The sequence below is a fragment of the Lynx canadensis genome, chromosome X, assembly GCF_007474595.2.
Source record: "Lynx canadensis isolate LIC74 chromosome X, mLynCan4.pri.v2, whole genome shotgun sequence".
Taxonomy (NCBI): Eukaryota; Metazoa; Chordata; class Mammalia; order Carnivora; family Felidae; genus Lynx; species Lynx canadensis.
Window position 1 is genome coordinate 108,013,214 of NC_044321.2, and position 22,262 is coordinate 108,035,475.

Consider the following 22,262-nt stretch of genomic DNA (forward strand, 5'->3'; position numbering starts at 1 on the left):
GTCTCTGCCTCTCTCTCTCTCTGAAAACTGAATATTAAAAAATTTTAAATAAAAAGAATAAGTTGGACACTTAAGACACTGAGGCACCCAGATACCCCTAAAAAGACAGAATTGAAATGTTCTCACCGGAGGGGCAGCTGGCTGGCACAGTCTGTGACTCTTGATCTCAGGGCCACAAGTTCGGGCCCCAGATTGACATAGAGCTTACTTAAAATGAAATAAAATAAAATGTGTTCACTGGATTACTGTGGCTTAGTTGGACTGAATAAACCCCAGAGAGAAAGGGCCAGAAAACATCCAGGGAGACATTTTAAAGCTGAGACATCAGTAAATTGTTTGCATAGGGTTAAGTGCTTTGCCTCTCCACTCCCTCCCCCATCCTGGATGCCAAGAAAACTTACCCAAATTTCTATCCGTGGCTTTTCAAGGGTTCGTTTTCTATATTATGTATAAAATCCAAGCTTCTTCAGAGCACAGTTAGGGTGCTTGATGACGCCTAACACACTCCAAATACAAAAATCAAACAACTCAGGGACCAGCTCTGTTACATCTAAATGAAAATTCCAAAATCAGTGATATTGAGAGGTCGGTCAGTCCAATGATCAACTGAGAAAGTTGATGAACGAAAACAGTAAGGACGACACAATCCTTATTCTCTTCTGAATCATCTATCACTACCTTGCTTCACGTAACGACTCTTCCTTTTTGTATCGCTTCAACAGTTGAAAAAGATTAAAATCATCCACCATTGCCTTTTAAGAGGATTTGTCCATACAATCCCCTAAAACTGAATATACAGGGAAGGGAAAAAGCAGTGCAACTCCACTAGGAGAAAATAATGTAAAAGGGCTTCTATCCCAGTGTTTATGGTCCCATATCTGAGAGAGAGAAAAGAAACACAACTTTTACGAGCACAGTAGCTGACTTTGAGGTAAATGATAATCTGACCCTCACATGATAGAAACTCAGGTCAGGTCCTCAAGGAGAAATTAGATATCCTGATGGCAGCCAGCAATGAATGATCTCCCTTTCTACTTACCAGACGCTATTAAACAATTTTTCACTCACTCAAGCTCAACAACATTCACTGGAACTTCCAACAACCTATTAATGAGTTGAAAGCAAAATACTGACGCTAACTGTACGACCACAGCCAGTTTCTCAGAAATGTGACACTACCCTGGCAAGTCACCGACCACATTGGGCCACACAGTCTCTGCCACCTTCCACAGCAAAGATCAAGGCCAATGGGCAGCATCTTACTGCTTTCGGCTACACACACTGAATGGATTACAACAATAACAACTTTCCCCGTTTGAATACGGACTTGGAAAAACTGAAAAGCCCAATCGACGTCAATGTTTGCCTTGCCGCCCTGTTTAGCTTTAGCTGATTCAATCTTCCATGTGATAACAAGGCAAAATCACACAATGTGATCCCGTGGGAAAAGACGGGTTGTTTTTCCAGAAAATTGTGAATGAGGCCCGTCCGAAGATCAGGGGGAAAAGTCAGAAAGACAGTGAAAACAAACCTCAAACGGTTACAACAGGAATGTGTTGCAACTTCTATAATCACGGACGGTAACGCTGAAATGAAGTTATTTCAAATATAGTGTGGTACCAGCCTTCCAAGTATCACCCCGAACTGTAGTTCATTCTGAGATTGATCCCAAAGACGGAACATCAGCTTTCCAGTTGAGTAGATCTTGACTTGATCTTTATCGCTAGGCTTCCAAATATACCCAACTGTTTACGAGAACCCAGCCAAGTTACTTGTTTTTTAAAGTCATTAACCAATTTGCACTCACTTGAGAACCTCTCTGCCCTGAGATAGTTCAAGAAAGACAAGTTTGTTAATCATTTGGCCATGCTGCAATTTAATATCAGCAGCGGAATCAACCCTTAAGCCTCTTCAAATTCTAAAATACCTTCCTGAATCCCTCATGGTATTGCAAAGGGCTTTTCCTGTTCTCTGTGCGCCAACAATCCCCATCAGTATTATGTGCACAAGCACCATTTGTCGCTGACACTCATCTAGAGACACAGACAGACATGCTCCACTGGAGGACCGATTTCCAGGGAGAAGAGATACTTTAAATGAGAAAAACAATCTACCCTGAGAGCTCTAATTGCCTGTGTATTCTGCACGATTCGAAAGGGAGAGGGAGGAAGGGGTGGGAGGGGGGCAACAAATGGATTTTAATCTATAGAGTTGAAATTAAACACAGGCAGCATTTTATTTTCACATTTTAAATCCTTTCCATGAAATTTAATTTATCTAATTGTTAATGAATTAGCAAATGCACTTAGCTACCAAATCATCTATTACTTGGAAACTAATGAAAACTACCTCACTGCTTGTTTTCGTGTTGAGCATCAGGTATGATTCACTGGGGTGAACTACACCCAAAGCCTCTGGCCAGTGAAACTGTACTTTCTACTTGTCACTCTGCTACCCGGATCCTGAAACAGTAAAGTCAAGAACTAGCTTCTTTTCTTCCTCCCTCAAGGGTCAAGGATCGCGTTTGTGGCAAACCGTAAAGCAGTACAAAACATTTATGTCAAAGGGCAAGGAGATCGCCCAGCACCAAAAATAGAACAAAACAAAAACAAAAAACAAAAACAAAAACCCTGGACTGTAGAAACGCCGGATGCCACTGTTTGTTGATGCAACGGTAAAAGAAACTCTTCCCCAAGTTGTTGGCTGAGGCTTCTAAAGATCGGCCAATTTTCAATGTAAAGTCTGAAACTCGGCTGGAAAATCTGGCGAGACTTTAGAAACTCCTTCACAGGATGCCAGAGGCCCTCTCCCCACTCCCCGCTCCCACCCACCCGGACCCCTCCTCCTTTCTCCCTTTCTCCCAGGCAGAGGGATGTAGCCAGAGGCAAGGCTTCTTCCTGTGGAATGTAGGGCCAATTACAAGTGAGTCCTTAAAGCACTCTGGGCTCCTTTCGTCTGAGGCTGAGGCTTCAAATGAGGGCCCCTCTCCTACCATGATTCCAGTGATAACAATCTTACAATCCATTCTCTTTCCTCTATAAACACAACCCAATGACCTGCTTCCTTTTGTAACTGGTGCCAGACCCTGAGTTGATTTCATCTGCCACCCTTCCTAATCCCTAGCTTGACCTGGGTAACAAACCATTTAAATCCGGACCTTGGGGGCGCCTGGGTGGCTCAGCTGGTTAAGCGGCTGACTTCGGCTCAGGTCGTGATCTCCCGGGTTCGTGGGTTCAAGCCCCTCGTCGGTCTCTGTGCTGACAGCTCAGAGCCTGGACCCTGCTTCTGATTCTGTGTCTCCCTCTCTCTCTGCCCCTCCCCCACTTGCACTCTGTCTCTCAAAAATGTATTAAATGTTTAAAAAAATTTGTAATGGAAACCAATTTGTCAATAAATTTCATATAAATAAATAAATAAATAAATAAATAAATAAATAAATAAATTTGTAAATACATCTGGGCCTTGACTGAAATTGTTTCTAGGTGCCACTAGCCCTTACATCCTGCTTGGATTTGCCTATTTTTGCTCTGGAAAGTAACTGGGCCTTGGATGTGCTCTTTAGAAACAACTGTTCAGATGTGCCATCACTTCTCCTCCTAGAATGAAAGGCAAATAATTTTGTCTGATTTCCATTTCAACGGCCCCCAGATATTTCAAATAGCTCTTTGTGGCCTAGGTGCCAATTGATTTAGCAAGGAGTTGCCCTCGGAGTACCAGTCAGCCACCTGAATTGTGCCCTCCAACTCTGCCCTCAAGCATGAGCAAACTTACAGACCAAGTCTTTGCCTATAGACAATTCACAGTCTCCCTCTGCCATTCACTCACCGTGTGACCTTGGACAAGTTGTGCAAACTGGAAGGGAACAGTGCAGAGGACCCGGTGGAAATGGGAATATGCCCCGCTCGGAGGCAGAAAAGCACGGTGGAGCAGGGACTGTCCAACCGCTTGAGAGCCTCGCTTCCAATCTGACTCCAAACAGATCTGCCCACATCTCCTCCTATTTTCCCCGTTCCACACGGCCTAAGATGGTATCCTTCTTCTGCTAAAACAGGTCCCTAGGTCCAGTAAAATGTCTCAAACTGAGCCATCATTTACCTAAAGATAGGTTCTGAACATTGCCCAAGTATCTTCACAATCTGCTTCACGTCAGTTTAGAAATCTACATGTGTATGGGTACAAACATATGTATGCGTATGTGCGTGTATACGTGTGTATGTGTATAGTGGGTATGCATACACACACGTATATGAATACGTGTATGTAAAGCCCTTTCCTAATCACCAATTAAACCAATTCTAGAGCCTGCAAAAGGTTAAGAATACCTTTATTCTGCCTATGCCTTTATTCTAGGACTTTCAATACTTATAGATCCCACTTGTATTGCTTTCCAATACAATTACAGCAGAAGGTTATAGAGGTATTTACTTAGAAATACCATCACTCTGGAATCAGCAAAATAGCCCCTTTTGAACAATCTTACCTACCTCTTCATTTCTATGAGCATTTATGGTATACACCTAGCATGGTCAAATCAAAATTCGAGGTTCTGTGGTAGGCATTTGTCTAAATGAGGTTCTACTACAATGTGGTCATTATTGCCATCCTGCCATTAAATAGAATTGTACATGCAATACGTACAGAATGCGTATGCAATGGAAGGAGACAGAATGAGGCACGGAAATTTAAAGCCAGGTTTTGTAAAATATAAGGAATTTAATCTGAAGGACAAGAGCGTGAAAGAGAGGGCAATTAGGCTGAAGGAATGTTTTAAGCACCTATACCAGGATAGAAATTAAAAACAGGTTGGGATATCTTCTAGAATGTAGACACACTCAAATTCTGAATACTATCGTAAGGTACCCCACTCCTCTTATTTGTATTCAGTAATTGAATTATGTAATAATTGACCTATGGCTTTCAACAGTGATTGGTGAGCCTTTATTATGGTAATGATGGCTCACTCATAGAGGAAGTTTGTTAGGCCTCTGGTCCAAAGCTCACCGAGATCCCAGAGTCAAGAAAAGTTTCCACGGTGCTCATCTACGGGACTACATCCTGAGACAGACAGACAGAGAGATGAGGAAACACAAGTATCAAAGTTTCATTAGTAAAAGAAATACACAGCCTCTAACTGCATTGACCGATGGCCTTAAGAAGTTTTCATTTCGGTGCGTGAAGAATACTCCCTTATGATTGCCCACCAGTTTTCTGTGACCAATTTGTCTTCACTTCCCAGCCTCACCCCGAGACTTCAACGAGCCCCTGGGCCGTCAAAAGACGAAAACAAATCGCAAGAAAAAGGCACAGCTAGCTCACTTGTTGGAAGTCTCCTTAGCCAATCATCAAAGCCAAGCCCAGCTTCGGGTGGTGATATTAACATAAGGATTGCTATGACGCACAAGCCCTGTACCAGTGCTGTGCACATATTCTCCTGTTTCATCCTCCTAGCAACCCTCTGAAATGGTCGTTACTCATCCCATTATACAAGTTAGGAAACTGGAACGTGAGATGAAGATACCGCAGGCACATTAATGGACAGGAATCTTCCTGGAAGAAAATTATAAGTCATTTGTATGGAAACACGTAAGCGTCAAAGCTCGCATCTGCCACTCACTCAAAAGCCCAACCCACGTGCGCCATAAACTACAACCCAAGAAAATTCACCTGAAAGTACAACAGAGTTGTGCTGTCCACTGATCATGTCAAATTCGGAAAGGCACATATCAAAGTCAAAATTTTGTTCACGCCTAAATGGGGTGCTTTCTGGTATTTCTGGTTTACTCTCAAAACATTCCCCTGCCTCTCTATTGTACATTCGTCTATTGTCAAATATGAACCAGACGTTCTAGACAGAAATATTTCCCATTTGTCTACCAAGATGACATTATCACAGCACTAAATCGTTTGCTCTTGTAAACATGTCATTTGCCTTAATCTCAAAGCTTCCCCTTCCCCAAGACATTTGACTCCACATCACCTATCGCTTTGGAAAGCTAGTTTCTGGTGATTCTGGCAATGCCCAAACCAATGTAACAATCCACTGCGGCATCGGGTTATTTGTCATAGAGTCATTACATTTGTTACCTGAACAGTCCCTCTTTGTGAGCAGAAGAACATTCCTCTCTCATGTCAACAGCTCACAAATTTTACTGGGAAATCGGTGGATTTCCCTTATAGACTATCAAGTGTCCAGAAGATAGAGAACAATCAGAATATAATCAAAGAAAAGTTATCTCCAACAGCAAAAATGTGGATTCCTCTCCGCACAACCCAAAGCCTTATTCAGAGCTGAATACTGTGCGTTACCCAGAGTCCTGACAAGTTCTGTCACCTGGTTTTTGAGCCCCCAGCAGATTAAAGGCAGCAAGTTAGAGAAGGATGGTGTGTACTAATAGACTGTTATTCTGGCAAGAATTCTAGAAAACCCCACAAACACTTTATTTGAAGAAGCCAAACCTATTAAGATCTAGATATGTGCTCATCGTTATTAAAGGCCAAAGGCTGTAGGGCACCTGTGTAGCTCAGTTGGTTAAGCGTCCGACTCTTGATTACGGTTCAGGTCATGATCTCACAGTTCGTGGGTTCAAGTCCCACATCAGGTCTTGCACTGACAGCATGGAGCCTGCTTAAGATTCTCTCCCTCCCTCCCTCCCTCTCTTTCTCTCTCTCTCTCTCTCTCTGCCCCTCCCCTGTTTCTATCCTTGCTTGCGCTTTCTCTCTCTTTCTCAAAAATGAATAAATAAACTTAAAAAAATTACAAAGACCAAAGGCTGAGAAGAACAAAGTAAAAACGTAGAAGACTATACATAGATCTGATTTCATGATTGCTGACCACAGGCTTTGTTGGGTATGAGTGCTGTATGTCTCTGTATGTTTTGCTTCGTTACATGCCAACATCAGTATTTCATCACTCTGCTACACAATACCCTTAAAGCCTATATTCAGGGGTGCTTGGCTGGCTTAGTCAGTGAAGTATGGGACTCTTCATCATGGGGTTGTGAGTTCAAGCCCCCACATTGGGTGTAGGGATTACTTAAAAGTAAAATCTGTAAAAAAAAAAAAAAAAAAAAAAAAAAAAAAGCTTATATTTAAAAATTGAAGTTTGGGCCATTTTGACAATCCATTTTAGGCAAATAAATAAATAAATAAATAAGAAACAGGGTGAAAAAGATAAAATAACAGGAATTGTCTCCATTTTCCTCTTTAAATCCCTTTGCATACTCCTTAAAACTATAAAAGTTTACAGAGCTCTTACAATGTAAATATGGCGAGTGCATTGCAAGGATTAGACTACTTCATTTTAACCTGTGTATCAACCCTGTGGGATAGAGATTATCACCCCCACTCTGTGGATGAGAAAACTGAGGCTTGTACAGAGCCTCAGTCGCATCAGAGATTCGAACTCAGGTTGGTCTGACTGCAGACTCAAGAAATCTTAATCTCCACCCTACACGATACACGCTATCCTGCCCTCAAACGAACTCAAGTATGTCCTGGAGAAACTACACGTCTTTCAAATGGACTTCATCTCCAAACAGGCAGTCAGAATGGTTGTAGGCCGACACACAGAGGAGTGTGACGCTTTGTGACTGAACTTTAGTGGCCGGCTTCAGGTGATGAACCAGGCAGAGCAACTGAACACAAATCTCATTTCTGATGTAAATGGAACACAGATTTAAATTTCCTCCACGCAACAAAGGCATGGAGTGTAGTAACACTTTCTGAAAGAGTTTACACCATGCTGATAATCAATGCTTAATGAGCTTCTTTTCTCCAGACTCAGGACCTTTATGTTACTGTCATCCTGTTAACCATCTCATGTTTCCCTACTTGAATAGCTCTGGCCTCTTACAAAGGCCCATCACGATGTAAAAGTGGCAGTATAATTAATTTTTTCAGGAAAAGCCGAGTTGCTTGCTCTCAAACATCCTGCAGTTCCGGAAATGTCAAAATGTCAGACCAAGCAGGCGGAAATAAACTCTACATCCCCACATGCAATCCCTTCCTGTAGGGAAAGAAGAGAAAGCAGACAAGCACAGGACCACTCCAAAAAAGTGACTCAATGTTTTCCTTATCTGATAAACGTGTCGTTATCAGTACGTGGAAATCTATTTGGAGTTAAAACGTAACGCCCTGGTGCTGTCTGTGAGATCCTACCACATCTCCAAAAACCGGCATATACGTATGCGTGAGGACACAATACACAACTCCCACGCTCCCTTTGGGATTGTTTTAACTAATAACATTAGTTTTTAATTTCCTCATTGCAAAATACACGTACACTACACAATGTCTAGCACATACTATGAACTCAATAAATAATTATGGGATGATTCTAGAAAAATAAGAAAATACAGATGAAAAAAATAACCTCCCCCATAATCCCACCGTATAGAGAGAACCATGGTTTTCTGTGTAAGGATTTCGGCCTTATTTCTATGCATCTTAGATTCACTTTTTCTAAAAACGGGGCCACGCTTTCTGTACTATTTTGTCACTTAACAGTAAGTTGTCAGCATTTTACACTGTCATTATAAATTCTTTTACAACACCATTTTAAGATCATATAGATGTCTCATCACTGAATCAATCCTTTAATGTTACACACTCGGCTATTTCCAGTTTTTCACTTTCATAATGTCACAACAAATATCCTTATACTAATTCTTTGTGCACCCATTTGGTCATTTCCTCAAGATACATTCCTGGGCATGCAAAAAATGGAAACAACCCAAATGGGTATCAACTGATGAGTAGATAAACACAATGTGGTCTAGCCACACGACGGAATACCATTCAGCCATAAAAAGGAATTGGAGTACTGATCAATGCTACAACAAAAATGAACCTTGGAAACATGCTGCTAAGTGAAAGAAGCCAGACATAAAAGGACAAATACTGTGCGATCCCATGTACACAAAATTTCCAGAACAGACAAATCCATAAAGACAGAAAGTAAAACAGTGGCTGCCAGGGACTGAGGGAGCCAGGGAATGGGGTGTGACCGCTCATGCGCATAGAGCTTCTTTTGAGGGCAATGAAAATATTCTAGAATCAGACAATAGTGATGACTGCACAACTATGTGAATATTCTAAAAACCGCTGAATTGTGCACTTTAAAAGTCTGACTTTCATGGTATGTGAATTATATCTCAATAAAGCTACTGTTAAAAAAAATCTGAGGCATGTTATTGTTTGGCCACAAGTTATGCCAAACTTTTAAGCTTTGGGTGTAAAAATTATTTCCTAAAATGAACTAAAAATAATTTTGTTTCGACAATGTTCTGAATGTTATGCAACACCCAGAGAGATCACCGAGAGAGTTTAGTTGGGAATCACCTGGAATGAGACTTCTTAACCTTGGCACAAAAAGGTTAATATCATGAACACCTGTGGCTTTATTATTTATATATTACAAAATCCAGAAAGGACAGAATGCCTTTTTGGAGAACACACACACACACACACACACACACACACACTTTTTTAACATGGAAGTATACAACAGCTTTCAACAGTCAGTAAGTTACTATTGTGTCATCGTTTGAAATGCCAGATTTGGGGTCATGATAGAAATGGCCAAGGGACATCAGTTCCTGCCTCTGAGGGTCTTCTCAATTAAAACAAATTATATTATTTTTTGGTTTCCCTCTACTGCCCCTGAACTAAACACCACAAAATGCCATTGTACTTCCTGAGCATAACTGAAAAGAAAAAAGAAAGAAAAGAAAAGAAAAGAAAAGAAAAGAAAAGAAAAGAAAAGAAAAGAAAAGAAAAGAGAAAAGAAAAGAAAAAACAACTAGGCAAACCATAAGAGACTCTTAAATAAAGAGAACAAACTGAGGGTTGCTGGAGGGGTACTGGTGGAGGGATGGGCTAGATGGGTGATGGGCATTAAAGGGGGCACTTGTGATGAGCACTGGGGGTTATATGTAAGTGATGAATCACTAAATTCTACTCCTGAAACCATTATTACACCATATGTTAACTAACTTGGATTTAAATAAAATTTTTAAAAAAATTTTAAAGAAGAACATATATCAATGAAAAAAGAAAAACAAAAAAAATAAAAATAAACTAAAAATTTAAATCTTTTAAATTCAAAAGCTCAACAACAACAACAACAAAAACTATAGCAAAGCCTTCAGCATATATCCTATTTTCCTCTTGACACCCTCTTTACTTCAAATGCTGTCATGAACTCGTTTCTGCTCCTTCACTTCTCCTCTCTGGTAGGCTGCTCCCATTGGCGCCTCTTAAGTGGTTCAAGCCAAAAGACCCATCATTGCTCAGCAGTGAGGGCAAGTCTGAGCCACAAGTCAAATACCTTCCTGAGACCTTTAACCTTGCTGAATGGGGTGGGAGAGTGATGAAAGCCATTCTGCATACCAGGAAGGTCTAATGTCACAGCTTACAATCTGTCCAAACAGGATGCTTGAATTTTTTTTTTTTCACTAAATGGTGATCAGGGTGGCTCCGAAGCAGGTGTCCGTATGGCGACACCCTCAAGCCGCCCCACACCAGAGGAGAGAGAAGGTCGGGCTGGAAAGAGGGAGACACTTGGTCTGGCAAACTACCTTCAAAAGCTGCCTACAGGAATCCTTGGGGAGAACTTTACAAACCTCAGACAGGAATAAATGAAGGTAAACAGACAGTGTCCACACAAGTGGCTCAGTCAGCGAAACCTTTGCCAGCAGGTTAGGTTAGTTTAGGCACAAGCCACAGTCATGAGACACCAGCCAAAAGCAACCAAAGATTTATATGCACCTTTAATTACTTTATTAGGTGCTAGCTCAAATGTTTCTCAGGGCCCAGTCTTCCAGAGAGCCGTATCTTCTTAAGCTTCCAATCAAATTATAGTTTTGAAGTGTCTACCCCTTCTCAATGGTTTGTAAAATCATTATGATACCTGTGCGGTATCTGGGGAAGGAGACTGCATTTTCCCATGAGGTTTAACCTGTTTAGCCCTTCAATATCACCTTTGCTCTATGTTTGTAAGGCCTCATCCAAAGTGCTTCATTTCAAAATAAAAAACAAACCAGCATTATATAATCAACCAATAAAGTGAGGAGAGGCAGGTTTCCAGCTCCTGGACGCAGTGGCATCTTGGAGGGAAGATATGTTACCCCATAGATGAGTTCACCTTCAGGTATCTTGAGAAACCACGAAGAACACCCACTATCTAACCGTGCCAGGTGATGCGATGATCAAATTTTTGTTGTGGACGAAGTCCCTATGTACCCATTGTCCTTCTTCGGGGTATCTCCTTGAGAACACACTAGGTCTGATAAAAAGTCTTGACCTTTTAGTTTTACATTGCATGTTCATGGGGGAACATGGGTGGCTCAGTCGGTTAAGCATCCAGCTTCGGCTCAGGTCATGATCTCACGGTTCACGAGTTTGAGCCCTGCATTGGGTTCTACGCTGACAGCTCGAAGCCTGGAGCCTGCTTCGGATTCTGTGTCTCCCTCTCTTTCTGCTCCTCCCCCATTTGCAGTCTTTCTCTCTCTCTCTGTCTCTCTCTCTCTCTCTCAAAAATAAACTTAAAAAAATCTTTACAATGCATATTCATGGACCCCCCCCAACCCTTGGAACTGCAAATATTTACCTCTAGAATTAGCTGAGACATCTTTTCCAAGGTGCGTCCTCTTGTCTCCCAAGGAAATAGACATTTTCAACTGTTCTCTCTTTTACTTTTCCATATAAATGTTTTCCTCCATCAAAATGCATGAGATCCTTGCCAAACTCTGTAGTCATGTTTATGCCACCTTACATGCATGTAACTCTGATAATGCATACCTAATATTAAATTCATGTGTTTTCTCTCTTCTGTATTTTGGTATGGAAGGGCCTTTTGTCGACCAAACTGTTTTAGTTCTCTGACAATGACAAGCTGTTAGCAGGGGAGTCACTGTGTGTGAAAGCCATAGAAATATCTGAAGAGAAAGGGGACATTGTACACCCAGGAACCAATTGAATACTTGATCTAGGGACCAAAAGTATCTATTGGTCGCTTACAGTTTCATTCAGTTGACCAACAAGCATTTTCCGAGCTCCTTCTGTGATCAGGCCCTACACTAGGTGCTAAGGATACAAGTAAGACACGGTATGGGCCCTGGAAGTGTTCACAGTGTAGTGCAGGCATCCCCAGACCACTGGATCCCTACAGGTCTACTCCAGAAAACAGAGTCCAACTTCCATTCAAAGAAACTAACTTTTTACTGCAGCGAGGGTTGTGATGGGGACCGGCAGTGGGAACTTTGCAACCTCCTTGAGGTAGCCCATTCTCCCTACTTTGAACAGCTTAGACTGCTGGAAACTTCTTGCCTAGCTTAAGAAAGTTATGCCTATAGCTCTCCTCCATTAATCCCAGTTTGCCTTCTCCCACACCAAAGCACCACACACACACACACACAAAACTAGTTTAATTCTACTTTGACTTGAGAAACCTTCATGTTTTTGATAACAGGCAGCATAGCCTCTGAAACTCTAATTTCCCAAGCTAATAAGTTTCCATTCTTTCAACTTCTTCTCATAGGATGTGATTCTAAGTCGCCCTGATGTTCCTTATTAAAGAAATCTCAGGTAGCACCACAGTGGTGTTATTTAGAGGGCCTGATGACAATTTACAAACCTAGTTAGATGGAGAAAAGGGGATGCATTAGACCCTCAGATAATAGGGTCCCAGTTTGCGGTCTTTGTGATCAAGTCTAAGCAGAATTAATAATTCATACCTTGCTAATGCACAGCAAATCATATAAGAGCCTCAGCTTTGGAAACCAAACACATGCACACATGCAGCTCGAAAGCATGAATAAAAGCAATCTACATGCCCACCCCCAATCAATCAGGCCTCCTGATTACTAAAGAATTCCTCACTTATAAGAGAAATTTCTGCACCCTTGGATTCAGCAGTCTCTCCCAAAACTTTTCACTCTACGTAAAGACTTCTAGTTCCAATGCATAAAGACTCAAAACCCACTGTCCCATGAATTTAGGGTGTGTACAAAGAATCATAGTGCTTCTCTAGTCCGACATGTTCGTAGATGGAGGAAAACAGCCTGAGAAAGGGAAATTGGTAAGTTACAGAGCCCTGACTAGAAGTCAAGTTTCGTTACTATTTTCTCTTTCCATCAAAATGCCTCTAAGTTAAAGTCTGCAAGAAACATAATTCACTAATAGCGGTACCTTAGAAAGGATCCCTGGTGACCAGAGTTGTATTCTGTGAGTTTGTGTCTCCCCCACCCACCATCACCCCCACAGCTTTCCTATTTCCAGCTTTCTAAGAAGTTTTTTTTTTAACGTTTATTTATTCTGAAAGAGAGAAAGGGAGAATGTGAGCAAGGGAGGGGCAGAGAGAGAGAGAGAGAGAGAGAGAGAGAGAGAGAGAGAATCCTAAGCAGGCTCCATGCTGTCAGTGCAGAGCTCGACGTGAGGCTCAAACCCACAAACCGCGAGATCATGACCCGAGCCGAAGTCCAGAGTCGGACACGTAACCGACTGAGCCACCCAGGTGCCCCTCCTATTTCCAGCTTTTAACTCGAGTCTCATACTCCCGATTGCTTTCTTTGTGCACCTCTTAATGACTTTAATGATTAGGATGATATTGATGGTCTACTCGGTCCAAGTTTTTGCTTGCTTTACAAACTGATTTCTTAAGTGTTATCAAGTTAAAATTCTAGAAGATTCAACTTCCAGCACTCTCTCTGCCTATCAGTCTATTGTGGTATCCTGCTCCTAGCAGCAATCAGGGCAGGAAGGTTTTCCATCAGGTTTTGGCAGACTAGAAGAAAACTCATAGCCTGAACAAGGGAGGGATGAGGTAGTCTGTCTAAATATGCTCTTCAGGATGGTTCCGGAAGCCCTGAGGCAAGCAAAATCACTGGGTTCGTCTTTGGAAGCCTCACATCAATTTAGCCTCAAATAAACCTTGACAACCAAGGAGGAGTATCAGGCAACCACACTGGCCATTTATATCTCCGGATAGTTGTGAAAAGGACCAAGAGAGTTTCCTAATCCAGACACGGACACGCTAAGTTGTAGCCTCCCGCTTGTAACCAATGAGTATTCACAAGGACAGGTGGGTAATGGAGGATGAACATTCCCTCCCAGCATTTTTAATTAACTGGATGTTGGATTTATTGGTCAGCTCAGTGGGAAATCAGAACCTACTACTTGGGGGCTATTTTTATAGCCTTCTGGAGTTGGGTTGCCTTACTACAGACACCTGGCACCATTCCTAGAGGTGGTTAGATCTGTATTTTCCCCTTTTAAACAGCAACCAGTGAGTAGATTTGAGCATTCCAGGCATCTGGCTAGTAATCCGATATAATAAAGGTGCCCCTTTCCCTTCCTCCTTGGGTAATACAGCACATACACCAGCAGTTTCTCCCTGCACATTCAGCAGCAGGTCAGAGGCGAAGGGAGTGTGGTTAAAACACAAAATAAGCTCTGTAAAACCTTGGAGGCAAGGGGCTGTATCCATCATCAATACGTTTATAAGCTATAAAACCCGAATAAGTAGTCTCTGAATAAACAACAGTTAATCTTATCAACTCTCAAGTCCTCGAATCAGAGTTTCAGTTCATTTCCTCTTTGTCTGCCTTCAGATGAAGCACTGTGTAAGAAAAAGGAGAGTCTTCTGCCATTGGAGATCTTTTTTACAGCATACATTAACAATTTCTGCGCAGATATCTGGGTGGCAAATTGTAACCCAATACCTATTTTGCAATAAAACTACCACAGCATTAAATTGACATAATAGAGACAGAAATTCTATTCAGTTGAGTTTGGGTCATGCAGGCACTCACTTTAATGTGGGAGATGAATTAAGCTCATCCTTGGGAAATCCAAGGGTAATGACCGAAACACAATGTGATTGAGCTAATTATCAACCAGGTGTGCTTTAAGGAGTTGATGGTTCAATTTATTACTGCTAAGTGCACAAGCCTGTTTTGGGGAGGAGTTTACGAGAGCAGGTCAGACACTGCAACTTCTCAGAGGGCAAAAGACAGCGTTTCTGCAAATCTGGCATTATGTCCGGCCAACCCAAATCCTGCCCAACCACCGAGGCCAGCTCAAGAACCTGGAAACTCTTCCTGACTGCCCAAAGCCCCGGGGAGCTGACCGTTCCCCTGGGCTCCACTAGCGGTTACTATCTATAAGCAATTGGCATGCACCACCCTTTAACAAGAGTAAACTTTTCCTTCGTATACGTCTGGTCTTCTCTGCCAAGTAAACTGCTCAAAGGCACACACATAGGGTTTTTATATCCTTTGTGATGTCTGACCCTGTTAAGTATTTACAGATTGACGTCTGCTAGATAAAAAGTAACGTTTTAAATGCTTACGCATTGCTGTACGGATATTTCTTAACATTTGTTCGTAAATGGGAGTTCTGTGTATGAAACATAAACCATTTAACGGCTCTGGTTATTATAATGAGCATCAGTCTCATACAGCGTGGGACACAGGGCTGGGTGTGCACTGACCTCACGATATCCCCAGCCAACATCAGCACATTACTGAATGGAGCCCTACTTCTCTGAGGCCACACCTACCGTTTTACAGCCGTCCCTTTTTCCTTCCTCCGCTGTCTCTTGTTGATCCGTCTACTCACACATCTCCTCTTTCTCTTCCTTGTTCCAGCACCTTGGGAGCCTGGCATGAACAGCCACTACCAACCAAATCCAGAGCGAGTCTCTTTCAGTTGTCAAGGTGTGTCTTCTTCAAACTGCTCGTCATCAGTCCACTTCAGTGACTTCTAATCCACTAGATGGTCAGATCCCAGAGAACAGGGACTAAGCGTGAACCATTACCTACATGAACACTACCTCGCACTCTCTGCCACCCAGAAGCCTAGTTCAAGAAATGTTCAACAGTTTGACTGCATTCTAGGATTCCAGGTTTCCCACCGGCCATCGGACATTCCATTTTCTAGGTGACTGTTAAAACAAGGGATTTGACTAGTGGTCTAGTGGTTATGAAGTTCCACTTAAACTAAAGCATGGAAGCAGGACACACACATGCCAATTGACCTATGGTAGCTGGTTCCAAGTACCCGAGCAGGCATCCTCCTAGCAGAGACTTCTTTGTTCTTCGGCACAGGGAAACTTCAATATCTGAACGTTAAATGTTGAATTTGCATTGAGAAGATAACAATCAATCAAATATTTATTGATTGCCTGGCACACACAGGGCACTGTACATAAGATCTGTGAGGAAAAAAAATGGATCTGTGTTCAATAAAGAAACACAATCCAGTGGTGGTAGCAAGAAGGAGCAACTCTACACACTTTTTCTTAAGAGTCAGAGGCCATCCCGGGACGCCGGGGTGGCTCAGTCGGTGAAGTGTCCGATTTCGGCTCAGGTCACGATCTCGTGGTTTGTGGGTTCGAGCCCCACGTTGGGCTCTGTGCTGACAGCTCAGAGCCTGGAGCCTGCTTCAGATTCTGTCTCCCTCTCTCTCTGCCCCTCCCCCACTCACGCTCTGTCTCTCCGTCTCTCTCAAAAATAAATAAATATTTTTTAAAAATTTTTAAAAAGAGAGGCCATCCAGATAGACTAGCTTCAGCGCCTGAGGAAACAGATGTACGTACCTCACTCCTTGCACAACATCTGGGGGGTTCAGCAAAAGAAAGGTACAAGGTTTCGTCTTCTTCGAACCTTTTTACCAACCTATATCTTCCTAGTTAACTGAAAATAAATTTCCTGCTCAAATGCTCCTCCAACAAAATGACAAGGGTTGGGGGGGGGCGGTGCGGGCAGGGACTGAGGTGAGGGTATGAAATCTCACCTAGGACTGGTTTAAAGGTTCTCGAAGGAAACCACTTGCTGAAACCTTCTGTCACGGAGATCCCACTGTTCAGCTCCACTCCATACTCTCTTGGCTACTTGGTGGTGGCAGGGTCACCACCAGTGGGCAAAGCAGGCTTCCAAACAAGCTATGGCCAGAGCGACCGCCAACTACTAATACCAAAAGGCCCAGCAAGCAAACCCCAGGGGGAATCTGGGAACTTGTTCACAAAGTAGGATTATGTTTTGTGTTTTCCATATCTCTTTCTTTGGAAGACTATGTTGTTAAATTGCTCATAAAGAGGATCATATAGGTTTTCCAGGAGTTTCGGCTTGAATCAAAGGAATGACTATATTTCTAGTTAATCCAATAACATACCACTATAAAAATCCACCCAAAAAAAAACACATTTCTATGATAGACGTATTTAAAGGCATCTGCTGAAATGCTACCTTTTAATTCAGAAATTATAAGTCAAATAATTCTAAGTTTTTGAAAGAAGTTATAAAAAATGCTCAGAACGCATTAACGTAAGTGAATTATTACACCAATTATTTATTTAATATTAAAGGGTTTCGTGTTTAATTTGGAAATATTCTCAATCACAAGCACCAATTTTTTTTTATTTCACCAAAACAATCCAAATAATTTGCTCATTTCACACACACACACACACACACACAATTTTTAATTTGTCTCTAGATATGTTTGAGTGAAGGTTATGTATCTGAAAAGGAAAACAAAAAGTAATTGTTTTTTTTTCCCAGAAAACAAATTTGAGGAGTATGTTTTTAAGCCACTACCCCTGGAATGTAAAAAATGTCTTTCCTCACTGGAAATATAACTGGAAACTAGGAAAGTCCTTTGTTCTACTCAGTTACAAATTTCCAGGCTGTGTGACCTGAGCAAGTGACATAGACTGTGAGTCTCAGGTGTGTTAGAACTAGCAAAGAATACTATTGAACTTTACCTGGGGTTGAGCCAGAAGACATATGAAGTCCTTCCCATTTCTAAAAATCATGTATGAAGATGCCATCTAAATGTAAGAACCTATTTTTAAATATCTTGCATTAACCCAGTATTGGAGCACTACCTATTTCGTTAAGTAACAGAAACTACAGTGATATTTCAAATAAGCCTTTCTGATGAGGAAGAGAGTTACGAGGACATTTTAAGGGATGCCTGGGTGGCTCAGTCAGTTGAGCATCTGACTCTTGATTTCAGCTCAGGTCACGGTCCCAGGATCGTGGGATCGAGCCCCACGTTTGGCTCCACATTGGGCGTGGGGCCTGCTTGCGATTATCTCTCCCTCTCTCTCCCTCTGTCCCTCTGTCCCTCTACCCTGCTCACATGCACACACTCTCTCTCTCTTTAAAATAAAAAAAGGACATTCTAAGATACTCCATTGCTGTTACTTTTCTTTCTTTTTTTTTCTATTTTTCAAACACTTTCCATAATGCGAATATATTACTTTTGTTCTCACAAAAAATAATTGTCTCCATCTTGGCATGTGGGTTTAGAGATTTAAGATGGTAGTAAAGGGCATTTTCTTTCCTTTTTTTTTTTTCATCATAAGAATTATAAATCTGCTCTCGGGTCCTCGCTTCCAAGATGACCAAGAAAAGAAAGAGTAACAGTCGTGCCACAAAGGGCCACGGCCACACGCAGCCTATGCACCAACTGTACCCACTGCGTGCCCAAGGACAAGGCCATTAGGAAGTTCGCTTTCTGGAACACAGGAGAGGCTGCCGCCTACAGGGACGTTTCTGAGGCAAGTATCTTCGAGGCCTACGTGCTTCCCAAGCTATATGTCCAGCTACATTACTGCGTGAGCCGTGCCATTCACGGCAAAGTAGTCCAGGATCACTCGCGTGAGGCACCGAAGCACTGAACACCCCCACCCCGATCGAGACCCGTGGGTGCCGCCCCACGACCTCCACCAAAGCCCGTGTAAGGAGCTAAGTCCTTAAGGAATGAAGAAAAACTGTTCTCTGGGGAAAAAAAATAATAAAATGGAGATTATACTTAAAAAAAAAAGGATTATCAATCTGCAGTATAGAAAATTTAGAATATATGATATAAAGAAAATACCCATGATTCCACCACCCAAATATAATCTCCATTAATATTCTAGCAATTTCCTTATAGTATTTTCTATATGTATATTGTAGATCATCAACTGGGGTCAGATAGGTTGCTTCATGTTTTGCTATTTTACATATGTATGACTTTGTGAGCATGTTTCACTGTCATTAAAAATCTTCGAAAACACCATTTTAAGAGGATTTTTTTTTAATGTTTATTCATTTTGAAAGAGAGGGAGAGCAGGGGAGGGACAGAGTGGGGAGAGAGAGGATGCCAAACAGGCCCACGCTGTCAGCAGAGCCCCCCACGCCCAGCTTAAATTCAACAAACCGTGAGATCATGACCTGAGCTGAAACCAAGTCGGCCACTTAACCTACTGAGCCACCCAGGTGCCCCTGAAAACACCACTGTTAGTGGTTTTATCATACTGTGCTCTATACAACCATTCCCAACGGCTCACTATTGTCAACAGTGTTGCACCGAACTTCCTTTTCACGTACATCGTTTTGCGGCAAGTCGCTGGCTGAGAAGGAAAGGGCAACGCTGCGGGCAGCCAACCGGGGGCTGACTCTCATCATTCCCACCCCTTCCCTCCTTACTTGCCTTTCCAGCGCTCAGTCCTCCTCCCCTTCACGGTCCTCAATCTGGCTCTGGATTCTGATTAGCCTTGACCCTGACACACTGAGCACATGTGACCAAGGAGAGAGGCAGACACACACAGGACTACGGCTGGAAGGGCAGGGAAGGCACCAAGGACCTGGTCCTCGGGCTACCTGCTCTCCGCCTGAAGACCTGAGTGGGCACCGGGCACCGGACAAGCAGCGACTGGCGTCCCTAGCCCGGCTTGGATGGCAAAGACAGCACGGGATCTCCATCCACATAGCCCCTGAGGACGTTAGCAGCAGCTGTGTCCACACTGAGGTACAGCTGAAGTGTTTTGAACCGGTGCTATAACCTTAAAATAACCACTAACATCCTCATCTACAGCCAGCTTATGTTTTCTGATATATCTGACATGATTTTAATTGGTATGTAATGAGAGCTTAGTACCAGTCCTTGCTCACTCCTAAGTTTTCTTTTTTCTTTGACATCCCAGAGCCCTGTGTTTCTTACATCATTTCTTCCTCTGGTCACAGACTGTGTGACAATAAAGTGTGTCCCTGGAGCACATGCATCTTGTCAATAAAAGAGTTTTTCAATAAAATGTGGTCTCCTTTCCAGAGCATTGCAAACTAATTGGGAAATAAAAAAGGAAAATACCTGAAAGGCTAGAGAATAATAAAACTAAATGCCGAGACCATTGTCAGCCTGGCAGTATGTGCTCTGAGAGGTCAGAAATGACAAAGAGGCCAGTTTGAGATGGAGAGGACGAGGCAGGGCTCAGCTGTGAAAATGCATAGTCCTTGGCCCCCCCAGAGAGAGACAGGGAAGATGTTCCCAAGACTAAGAAAGTCACTAAGGGGGACATGTGCCAGCACCAATAATCACTCTAGCATATCTACCCCCACAGACTCAAATATTGGGGAGAAAGCAGGAGGCAGTTAAGGCAAAATATGCTGGCTAGGTCACTGGCTCAAGTCTAGCTAATCACGAGAGGCTTTAAGGACTGCATTACAGAGGTAAGACTCGGACACTTCAAAGAGAAACCTAAGCCCTTGATGAAGCAGCACTAAATAAGCAGCAATAAAAAAGAGAAACAAACAACAGTGGGGCCCAGATTTGTATAAGAACAAAAATAAAGAAAAACGGCCTTTCCTGAAAGAAAGTTGACATCTAAGTGCAAACGGCCTCAAGGTTACCTTTCATTTGCTTTTGCCATTTGTACCTGACCTTATGCACATGGTAAAGAAAGTAAATTTACCACCCCATCTTCACCCCATGGGGTACCATCTGCCCCTTTCAGAAGACATTCCCCCCCACCATCAAGCACCAATATTTTACATGTTTATCACCAGACACTTATTCTTCACACCATTTTGTTGTTGGTGTTGTTGGTGTTGTTTTTTAAAAAAAAACATGGGTCGAAAAATCATGTAATCAAGAACCTCATTTCATAGAAAACTGGGAAAACTGGAAAGAGTACATCTTCTACTGAGATTTGCCAACATGTTTTGCACATTCTGGGGGAAAACATTCGTAAGAATTGTGTGTTCTCTTCCATAAATCACTCCAACAGAATTCTTTCTGTATTATTCTATCTCCATCTAAATGGAGATCGGAGACCCACTGGCTATCTCCCATTGAAATAACCTACAGGTTCCAATGGAGTTATCTGCAGGCAAATGATCAAGCTATTAACACTTGCCAGACCAGTGAGACTGTAAAGTTAACTGTGGATGAGGTGAATGGAGCTTTGAAGTCCACGGTTTTCTTTCAAGTTATTCAGATCCCCATGTAAGAATACTCATCCCAGGGAGATCACACCTTCAGGTTATCAGACGAAAAACCTCTTGTCAGCACCAACCAGCCTAAGACATCTCAAAAGAAAATGCATATCAAACCCATTCTCGAAGACTCTCTGCTCTTTGGCTTTGTAGAAATGCCAATCCAATGCTGTATGAATGTTTTCATTTAGAGGAGATGTGGGGTAAAAAAAAAAACAAACCAACAACAACAAAAAGGGACTTGACCAGTTCTGAAGATCAGTGTGCTTCCCATCGAGATAGAAATAAGGTGATACAAGAAAAGATGAAGGAAACTATTTAAAATAAGAGGGAGGAAAACACGGGAGAGGGGAGACAAAAAGGACAAAAAATAGGTAAAGAACAGAAATTGCTGGTACTAAACTCACCTTTTTTTTTCCTTCTTTTTAAAAATTTATTTTAGAGAGACAGACTGCATGCACACAAACAGGGGAGTGGGGCAGAGGTAGAGAGAGAATCTTAAGCAGGCTCTCCACTCAGCGTGGAACCCGACGTGGGGCTTGATCCCACGACCCTGTGATCATGGCCTGAGCCCACATCAAGAGCCAGATGTTCAACCCACTGAGCCACCCAGGTGCCCCAAATTCACCTTCTTGATAGTATTGTCCCCCATTATCCTTAACATGCAATATACATGAAAACAGGAGAAAGTTAATTCCACAGAAACAGATACACATGTTAAGCAGAACTGACGTTGCAAAAAGCAAGATCGTATGTTAACATATATAACAATTCCACTTTCTTCAAACTGAGATTGTCTTCAAATATTCTGAACATTCTCAGTGAAACCAGATAGGTTATTTACCCCTGAAGAGTGCTGATTTCCCTCAATATCACAAACAAAACAGACCCATCTAGTTTTCTGAGGTCAGCAGTGCCCTTTTATTAAGTGGAATTAAGAAAACAATAGTGACTCCACGACCAAGAACGAAGTTTGCATCCAACGTGCCTTGTGAACTG

At 42.3% G+C, this 22,262-nt stretch overlaps 1 protein-coding gene and 1 pseudogene across 1 annotated transcript in view; one reads left to right on the plus strand and one right to left on the minus strand.

The window, feature by feature from the left end:
- Positions 1–22,262, minus strand: part of GPC3 (glypican 3) — a 430,661-nt gene that overhangs the window by 328,989 nt on the left and 79,410 nt on the right. The window lies entirely within an intron of this gene.
- Positions 18,406–18,748, plus strand: LOC115507659 (annotated as a pseudogene).